This window comes from Cupressus sempervirens, chromosome 6 (assembly GCF_028749045.1).
Source record: "Cupressus sempervirens isolate cs-2001-9-10 chromosome 6, ASM2874904v1, whole genome shotgun sequence".
Lineage (NCBI taxonomy): Eukaryota > Viridiplantae > Streptophyta > Pinopsida > Cupressales > Cupressaceae > Cupressus > Cupressus sempervirens.
The window spans coordinates 11,029,455-11,037,633 of NC_143123.1; the positions used below are offsets into that span (position 1 = coordinate 11,029,455).

Here is an 8,179-nt window from a genome sequence, read left to right on the forward strand (position 1 = left end):
TTTGGATGTCAAACAAAATCAAATCAATGGGAGATTGGAAAGTAGTCATCTCACACATCACTTCAAGATAAAAACATGTCTTTTCATCTTGAGTGAGGTTGACTTTGATGAGTGAACATATGTCTATTTATTGGCTAATAAGGGGCAGGTCGACCCAAATCAAGGCATGCCTATTCATCTTTTGAATTGCCTATATAAGAAGGATAGAGGCAATTCTTTTTATCATCAATATTAAGCAAGAGCTCTTCGGCAGCAAATTGGCTAAAAGTAACTTACTTACCTCTTCCAAGCCAACGACTTCACTCCAAGGGCATCAGTTTCTCTTTGGCATCAGTTTTAAGACACTCAAAATGCTTTTAGGGAGAGTTTTGAAGTGAGAACATCACTGATTCTTCCATAAAATCAGACATATAATGTGTTGAAAGGGAAGAAATCTGGGTAGTGAATTCATGATAAAAGTGTGATTTGCCTCTTTATTTAAATGTGAACTCTCGGTTAACTTGATTTGGCAAGTGAAAAATTGTTTTAAAGCAAATATAGATGCAATTGCATTTCATGAAAACCTTAAAATTTCTTTCATTTTGTTTATTTCTTATCATTTTGCGAGTTTGACGAAAAATTCCCTCTATTTTTCCAAAGGGCAATGTTTGAAATGGGAGAAGCTTAGAAAGCATGGAGATGATGACAAACCCAATTTCAAGACTTCAAACAAAGAGAGAACAAGTGGGTGCTACAAGAACAAGTTCGAGAATTCAAGGCAAGATCAAGATGGAGTTCAAGAAAGCAAAGAGCAAGTAGAAGGAAAAATCAGAATTTACAAGTGAAAGAATTGTCAAAACTTGAATTTCCCCTGGAGATCCAAGTCCACTTTGAAAGGATCCAACTACATAATTTTTTTATAAAATACATGTGAGGTTGATATCATGGCAATGAGAAAATTTCCAAGAATGAAGATGAAGAAAACTTGAGAAGATGAAGCAATTTGGGAATATTCCATCACCATTGAAGGCTTGATAATGTTGAGTATCAAGGGATATTTCCTGATCACAAAAGAATCAATCAGGTCTACAAGATTAGAATGTCGAGGTGACACCCACTTGTCTTCAACCAATCAAAGGGTTTGAGTTACACGTGTTCTAGCACATCCAATTATATTATGCAAGGTGTACAATTTTCTTATTGACTTTTAAAAGCATTGTAATTTTCTTTTTGATCCACAGAGTGGCGCTTTAATGTAATTGGGTGATAGTGTGGCAACCCTAATTAGGGTTTGTATTGGATAAATCTAGGCCCTTGATCATTAATTGATCTTGGACCTTCATTGTAATTGAGCAACTATAAAAGGCCAAGACCTTCTCATTTGTAACTCATTAAGATTAGGAGATTAGAGTAGAGTAGAAGACTTGTTGAAATTGTTGCATCAAAGAAATATTTGATTCATTGTTGGTCTTCATGGTGTATCACTTGTGTTGCTTTGAGGTGTTGCACGATTTCTTCAATTCCTCATTTACAATTTGATAAAAAAATTAGTAGAAGTAGAAGTAGTAGATGAATAGAAGATATTGTTGAATGGTGATTAATGACAGAGCTAGTGAGTAACAATGCAAGGTTAGATGATGCCTAATTTGTAAGTGTTTAACTTTTAATAGAAATGTTCATTTAGATTGTGCCTTTGTAGGGTATTTGGATGAATATTGACAATGCGGAAACTATTCTCGCATCTGTAAAAGATAGCACCTTCCTATGTCTAGTTCACATGGTGAAGCAAGGATTAGTTAGAGGCTTAACCCCCATCATCAACATTATCTTACATTCTTAGAGTTATAAATTCTAAACTCTTTATCTCTTTGCAAGTTGTTAAGTTGGAAGTGATTGAAGCAGTTGATAGCCATTGAATGAATAATGTAAGTTTCTTTTTGATAACCAACATATCACATCATTATAACCAGCATATTGCAGTCTTAGCATAAGAAGTATCTTTATTCAAGAGAGGATTGGATATTTGATGTTTTACCTTGAAACATTTAGTATTCGATTTTGTATTTTGTAGAGGAACAAAACTCAGATCAAGAAAGTCCTCATGCCAATTTTCCATAGGAAGTTTGGTATTCTAGAAGAAGTAAGACCTTCCACTAAAGATAACATTTCTATATAATTCATTAGCAAAAATGGTGGATTGGGTCCACTTCAAGCATACCCAAGATTCTTTTAGAGGGAAGATTCTTTTGTTTTCTTGTGGAAATATAAGAATGCTATTATATTTTCTTATAGGTCTATTGACAATTGGGTTTCATTTTTTTACGTGAAGCTTTTTATGTGTAACAATGTTATGCTTCAGATCAAGGTCCAACCTAACAAAGTGGCATTTGAAGTTGGCCCATCTCGAGAAGCTTCTTGATTGCTAGGGTAATGCCGTGCACTTCGGCTAGGTTCCCATTAAATAACTATACTTCGCATGGTTGGTCCCAACCTCGTTGTCATCTGTGCGGCTGAAGTTCTTTAGTTGTTCGCGAGTCCCTGGCTTCCCAACACTTTGCTTGTCCTCTGCATGAAGGCTTTGCTTTTGGGTGGCCTTCAAGGGGACCCAAGACATCTTTTGGTGCTGGTAGTGGTTTACTTGCGATTGGAGGAGTGGTTGACCAAACTCCTCTGAATGGGTCCCTAGATTGACTGTGGCAATCTCACCTGATTGGTGAAGTTGTCGTTGATGAAGGGTGGTTCATAACTGATGTTACCCTGGACGCTGCTGATGTATGGGTAAACTAGATGATTGGGACCCCCCTCCACTCCCCTTTGGTGTTGGTTTCACTGCTTAAGCAGCTTCTTTGTTATTTCTGTTTCCCTGCTTTCCAGGTTCTGCCCTTGCATCTTATGTTGTCTTTCTTTTTGGGCATTGTCCGTGTGACTTTGAGGAGTGACCTCACGTCCTACCTTTTTTTGTGAATGTGTACATATTTATAAATTATTAGAAATTGAAACGCATATTCATCATACAAGATGGTGATAACATCTTCCTCAACACCAGAATGTAGTTCATGTTCCCTTTTTGTTTTTGAATTCTCTCAAGCCATGAAGTACAGATCCTGTCACCATGTAAGTGAACGTGAGTGAGTCAGAGAGGCTGACCGGAAGGGCAAATTCCCTCCGCATGAAATCATAGAGAAAATCCAGAGAAACAGAGGCTCTAAAAAACCAGAAAGCTCAATGCAAACACAATAGAATCATAGCAAACTGCAAATGCTAGTAGAACTCATTTTACCTTCTCCAGACTTTGAAATAAATTCATAAATGTTTTCTTGTTTCCATAGTAGGAAAAATTATATTTAGTTCTTTGTAGTTCGTATTTCCACTTTGGTTTTCCAACATCTCAAGAGTTTTTTAATTTTAGATTCTCATCTTGCAGTGATGTCTTTCATTGTTTATTGATATAGTTTGGTGCTTCTTTCAGGCTTTGGAGCTCTTCCACATTTGTACTTGACGTTGACCTGTCTTGATCACTTGTTGATATTAACGAACTATTTTGTTCTTGTTTAATATGTGAGGATGAATAGTTCCTCAAACTGTGTGTTTCTCACACATTTGGTAACTTTCAGGGAACAGCGAAAGGTATATTCCTGGCATGGAAACTGTAATTGTCACTACGAGTGGTTACAGAGGGGGAGAAAAAGCCAACCTCATTGAATTAATTATTGAAACTGGTGCAACATACACTGGTAGCCTAACTAAGAGCAACACACGTGGTATGATGTTGATTTTTGGAAGCAAACATAGATCTCTGGATTAAAATTTTCTACTAGAAATTGTTGGATTTATTAAGTTATAGGACATCTATGGAGATGTTTGAACTTGTTACATATGTCAAAACTTTTCCATGCAAACAAACTTTGTTTTGCAGGTTTGCAGGAAATTTCAATGGCCCAGATTTGAACTGGCAAAAAAGCTCAGGCTAACCATAGTTAACCATAGATGGTTTGAAGAATGTTTACAGGCAGGAAGGCGTCTGAGTGAGAATCCTTACATCATGTGCTGGTAAATATGATATTTTTAAATTCTAGGTTAAATTATTTTATCTTAAAGTGAAAGCATCTACGGTCTACATTCTATTAACAAATTAAAATTTGAAATTTCCTGTTTTTGCATCGTTGCTACAATCCAAAATTTTAACATGTGTCATTTCTAATCTTCATATCATATCCATATTTTTATTGTTGATTTGTTCTATCCCTGATTCCAGGTTGAAGGTTTCTTATTTGTGTACTGTGAAATGTGGGAATTTGGTCCTTGAATCTACTTACAAAGGATATACTCTGTTCTGATGAAATACTTTGTCTTTACTCTTATGCTTTTTCCAACAGTTGAAAACTCGAATCCAGTCCGCCTTGCATCTCCTTCTGTGGGTGTGAGTACCATACTTTATGGTTTCAAACATGGAGAAGTCCTTCTGCACTTTCTAAAGCTCTCTGTCACTTTGTAGCTGTCGAATTATGTATCCTCAATGAATAAGGAAGTTTTATTCAGCTAGAGAATTCAATGCGAGTCTTGCCTGGGCTTGCAACCTTGGGTTTTTTACTGGGGTTAAGTGATGAAAGCTCTGTAGACCACAGGGCAAGAAGGAATCTTGTAAATAATTCTTTAAATCTATAAAAGTAACTATTTAGTAAATTTAAGAGTTTTCTGACATTGTGGAACATTGTAATCTATAGGAGCCAAGTTCAACAGCCAAAATATGGCTAAATTTCCGAAATACTCAGTGAAATATTGAGAGTGCTGCTCATTGAGATGTTATCTTTCTTTTCTGTTTGTGGATCATCTCTAACTTGTTTTCATCATGTGTTTGGCTTGAAGGAATATTCACAGAAAGAATGGCGCTTGCTTATGTTTCCGAACATAAACATCAATGTCATCTGATTTTAATTAGCTAATCCACATGTTTCAAGACAAAACATTCATGGTCTCTGATCTAAGATACTTATTAATAACAACTTAACTTTGTGCAAACAAAATGTGAATTTCACTAATTCATGTTGTAATATTCATATAAATTATTAGATTTGCTGACCCATTTCTTAACTTCATTTAAGTAAGATTCAGGTGGACTATCATGTTAAAAAGATGATTTTCACTTTATTTTATGGGGGATTCAAATTTGAAAACTTTGGATAAATTGCAGTGGTCGAGAGGTAGGGCGTTTATCATGGAAACCTCCTGTACTTGCAGAAGTGACTAGACAAAAAAGGCCTTTGTCTGATGACGAGGCATTTGTAAAATCTGATTCTTCAACATCAATTCTCTACAGGGAATCTCCATTAAAAATTCAAGGAAGCTGCTTTAAGAGTCCCAAAGTTGCAGCAAGATCATCATATAATAATAATGAAGAGGTATTTTTTTTTCCTAGAGTTTTGAATATGCGCTATGAACAATACTAGTATATGATTGAAGGCCAAAGCTTTGATATTTTAATTTTTTCTGGGTATTATAACACAGAATAATAGGACAATCTCGACAAGAAGAGATAATCAAGTTCATCATAAACAGGTAATTACTTGACTCGAGGCACATGAGAAACCTTTTCAATGTGATTTTTGGAGGGATCACAAAGATTGAACACTGAACTGACAGTTTTCTTTGGTGATTGTTTCTGTAACTAGCCGTTACAGGACTTGACCAGCAAATTGCATAATCAGAAGTCTCAAACTGACGACAGGAATTGTTCAACTTCAAAGCAAAACATGGAGAAACAACGAAGAAAAACACGTCATCTAGTGAAAAAATCAGACTATGGTAGCATTTTGAATTATATCACACCTTTTCCGGATGACACAGGAGAACCAAGTGGTGCTTGTAGTATTGTTGAGGATAAGGAAAATAGCGGTTTGAAGAAATTACAGAGTGTATCTGAATCAGGTCATGGGTTTTCCTCTTCAAAAGTTGGTATTGAAGTTATCCACTGTACATCTACAGGAAGTAGGAAAAAATCAATTAAGAGGCAGACTTATGAATCTACTGTTGACACAGATATAGATATCGAACACGTTGGGAAACCTTCGTTTCCAAGCCTTTCATCAGATCATAAATTTTCTAAGGTGGTAGCATGTCCAATCTGTTTGACTGAGGCCAGTGAGTCAAGGGGAATTCTGCCATGTGGACATCATTTCTGCTTAGAATGCATCATCAAATGGGCTGAAGTAGAGGTAAGCCATATTATTGCCCATCCTATGTTTTAAGCCATACTCTCAGTGTGATGATTATATTTTTGAGGTTGCCTCTATATGTACTGGTTGCTTAGCTAACTTTTCCTGATGGAGAGCAGCCTTTAGTTTGAAACACTTTAGCTATGAGTCAAGGACTATGGAGTATCTATTCTGCACGATCTTGACTTCATTATTTTTACATGTCAGAGCATTGCCCTCAGCAAGACTTGTTCTCTAGTGGGCTCATTGAGAACCCTTCAACCTCACCAGTAGACTTAGGACCAGTTGACAGTTAGTTAAACGATGATCAATTAGTTAAACGTAATCTTTTTTATGTTTGCTTGTTGGGCGTATCACAAACTTATTATACTTAGTTAAACGTTGATCCACAATCTTTTTTATGTTTGCTTGTTGGACATATTACAAACTTATAGTACTTATAATATATTTCAATTGATCAAAATTCTTTTTACAAAAACAGAATATACGGCAAAGAGTAAATTTCTAAGCTCATTTTATGTCTTGGTTGTTTTACAGGTCTCCCAGAAAAAGAAACCCCGTTGCCCAGTATGTAAGGAAATCTTTGAATTTATTTTTAAGAACCACGCCGATTGTGATGATCAGAAAACCTATTCTCAGACTCTCCCAGAGTTTACTGATAATAATATATATATATATATAGTTGGTGAGAATGATCTGGAAGAGAATCTGTAACTCCCAAGGGTAAATTTTCTCCATAGTGCAGTAGTAAATGCTGCTAAACAATTAATCTTTCAGTGAAATGGTAAGAATTAACTACAGATTTATTGTTTGCATTTAGCAGAATTTACATTGCAATATATGTGGGAGTGGGGATACAGAGGAACTTCTTCTGAAATGCCATAGTTGTTCAAGGAGAGTTGCACATACATTTTGTCTGGATCCACCTTTGCCTTCAGTTTCTGATGTGCCATGGACATGTGCTCTTTGTATTTCCGGAAGAAGGCTGGTTTATGAATTTTGTTAGATACAGCAGCGCAAGAAGGAATTAATACTTTAAATGTATATTAATTTATATGATACAATCTAGATTTTATATCAGTCTTGTGACTCAAGGTTCATAGCAGAAGATCCAGCAACGAGAACAGCATGGCCATTGCTTGGTGATGCTATTCTTAGGGCAGTTTGATGCTCAATCTCATCATTAAAGTCATTCATTTTATTTCATTGTCAATTCTATGTAGGATAGAATCTTCAAAAGACGTGCCAATGCAATGTCAATGAAGCAGGTATTAACGAAAGTTCAAAAGCTTGGAGTTGGAGAGGAAGGTCCTTGTCACACAAGTTGATTTGCCTTGGCATGCTTGATGTATTAAAAGTAATGGCTTTTTCTCATTTTTTTGCAAGAAATTGTAGACGCGTGTTTGTAATTATATATTTGAAAACATACAAAATCAGAGCTATTGAAAATTCGAAAGGTAATTATTTAAAAATCTAATAATTTTTAGAAAATTATTTAAACAAAGTAAGCATATATGTAAATTCATAAATACATTTCTGTGATTATATTTTTAAGTTATTTATTTTTCGATTATTGAGTATACTTAAGTAAAATTATATCAATCTAAGAAAAGATTAAAGAAGTTAACTAAAAATGTACAAGATGATAAAATCTTTTAAGTAAATTGATTTATTTATAATTGCTCTTGCTTACCATAGATCTGTATTTGTTTGTAACTAATTTGCATTATTAGAAGAATTCACATGTATTGGAGAACTCAACCTTATGATCATGTCATGTCATTAACTTCATTTGTGATTGAAGAAAACATGTTGATTGGGCTTTTTGGATCAGCGGTTATATAGGTTCCAAATTATCAAAGTTCTCCAATACTAGATTTTTCCATATTGTATTCTATCTTGTCTAATTGGAAGAGATCTAGATAAGAAGACAGTTTTCCATGAAGTGTCCTCAATCGTAATGAGAAAGGATGAAGCATTTGAAAAGA

General features: G+C 35.1%; 1 pseudogene across 1 annotated transcript; it reads left to right on the forward strand.

The window, feature by feature from the left end:
* Nucleotides 1–2,847: 2,847 nt before the first annotated feature.
* LOC149550761 (uncharacterized) lies at nt 2,848–7,624 on the forward strand (annotated as a pseudogene). Its single transcript, XR_016353447.1, has 10 exons — nt 2,848–3,243; nt 3,449–3,470; nt 3,594–3,737; nt 3,798–3,802; nt 3,896–4,029; nt 5,171–5,378; nt 5,485–5,535; nt 5,649–6,191; nt 6,729–6,914; nt 7,015–7,624. The product of XR_016353447.1 is annotated as an uncharacterized LOC149550761 (transcript).
* Nucleotides 7,625–8,179: the final 555 nt, after the last annotated feature.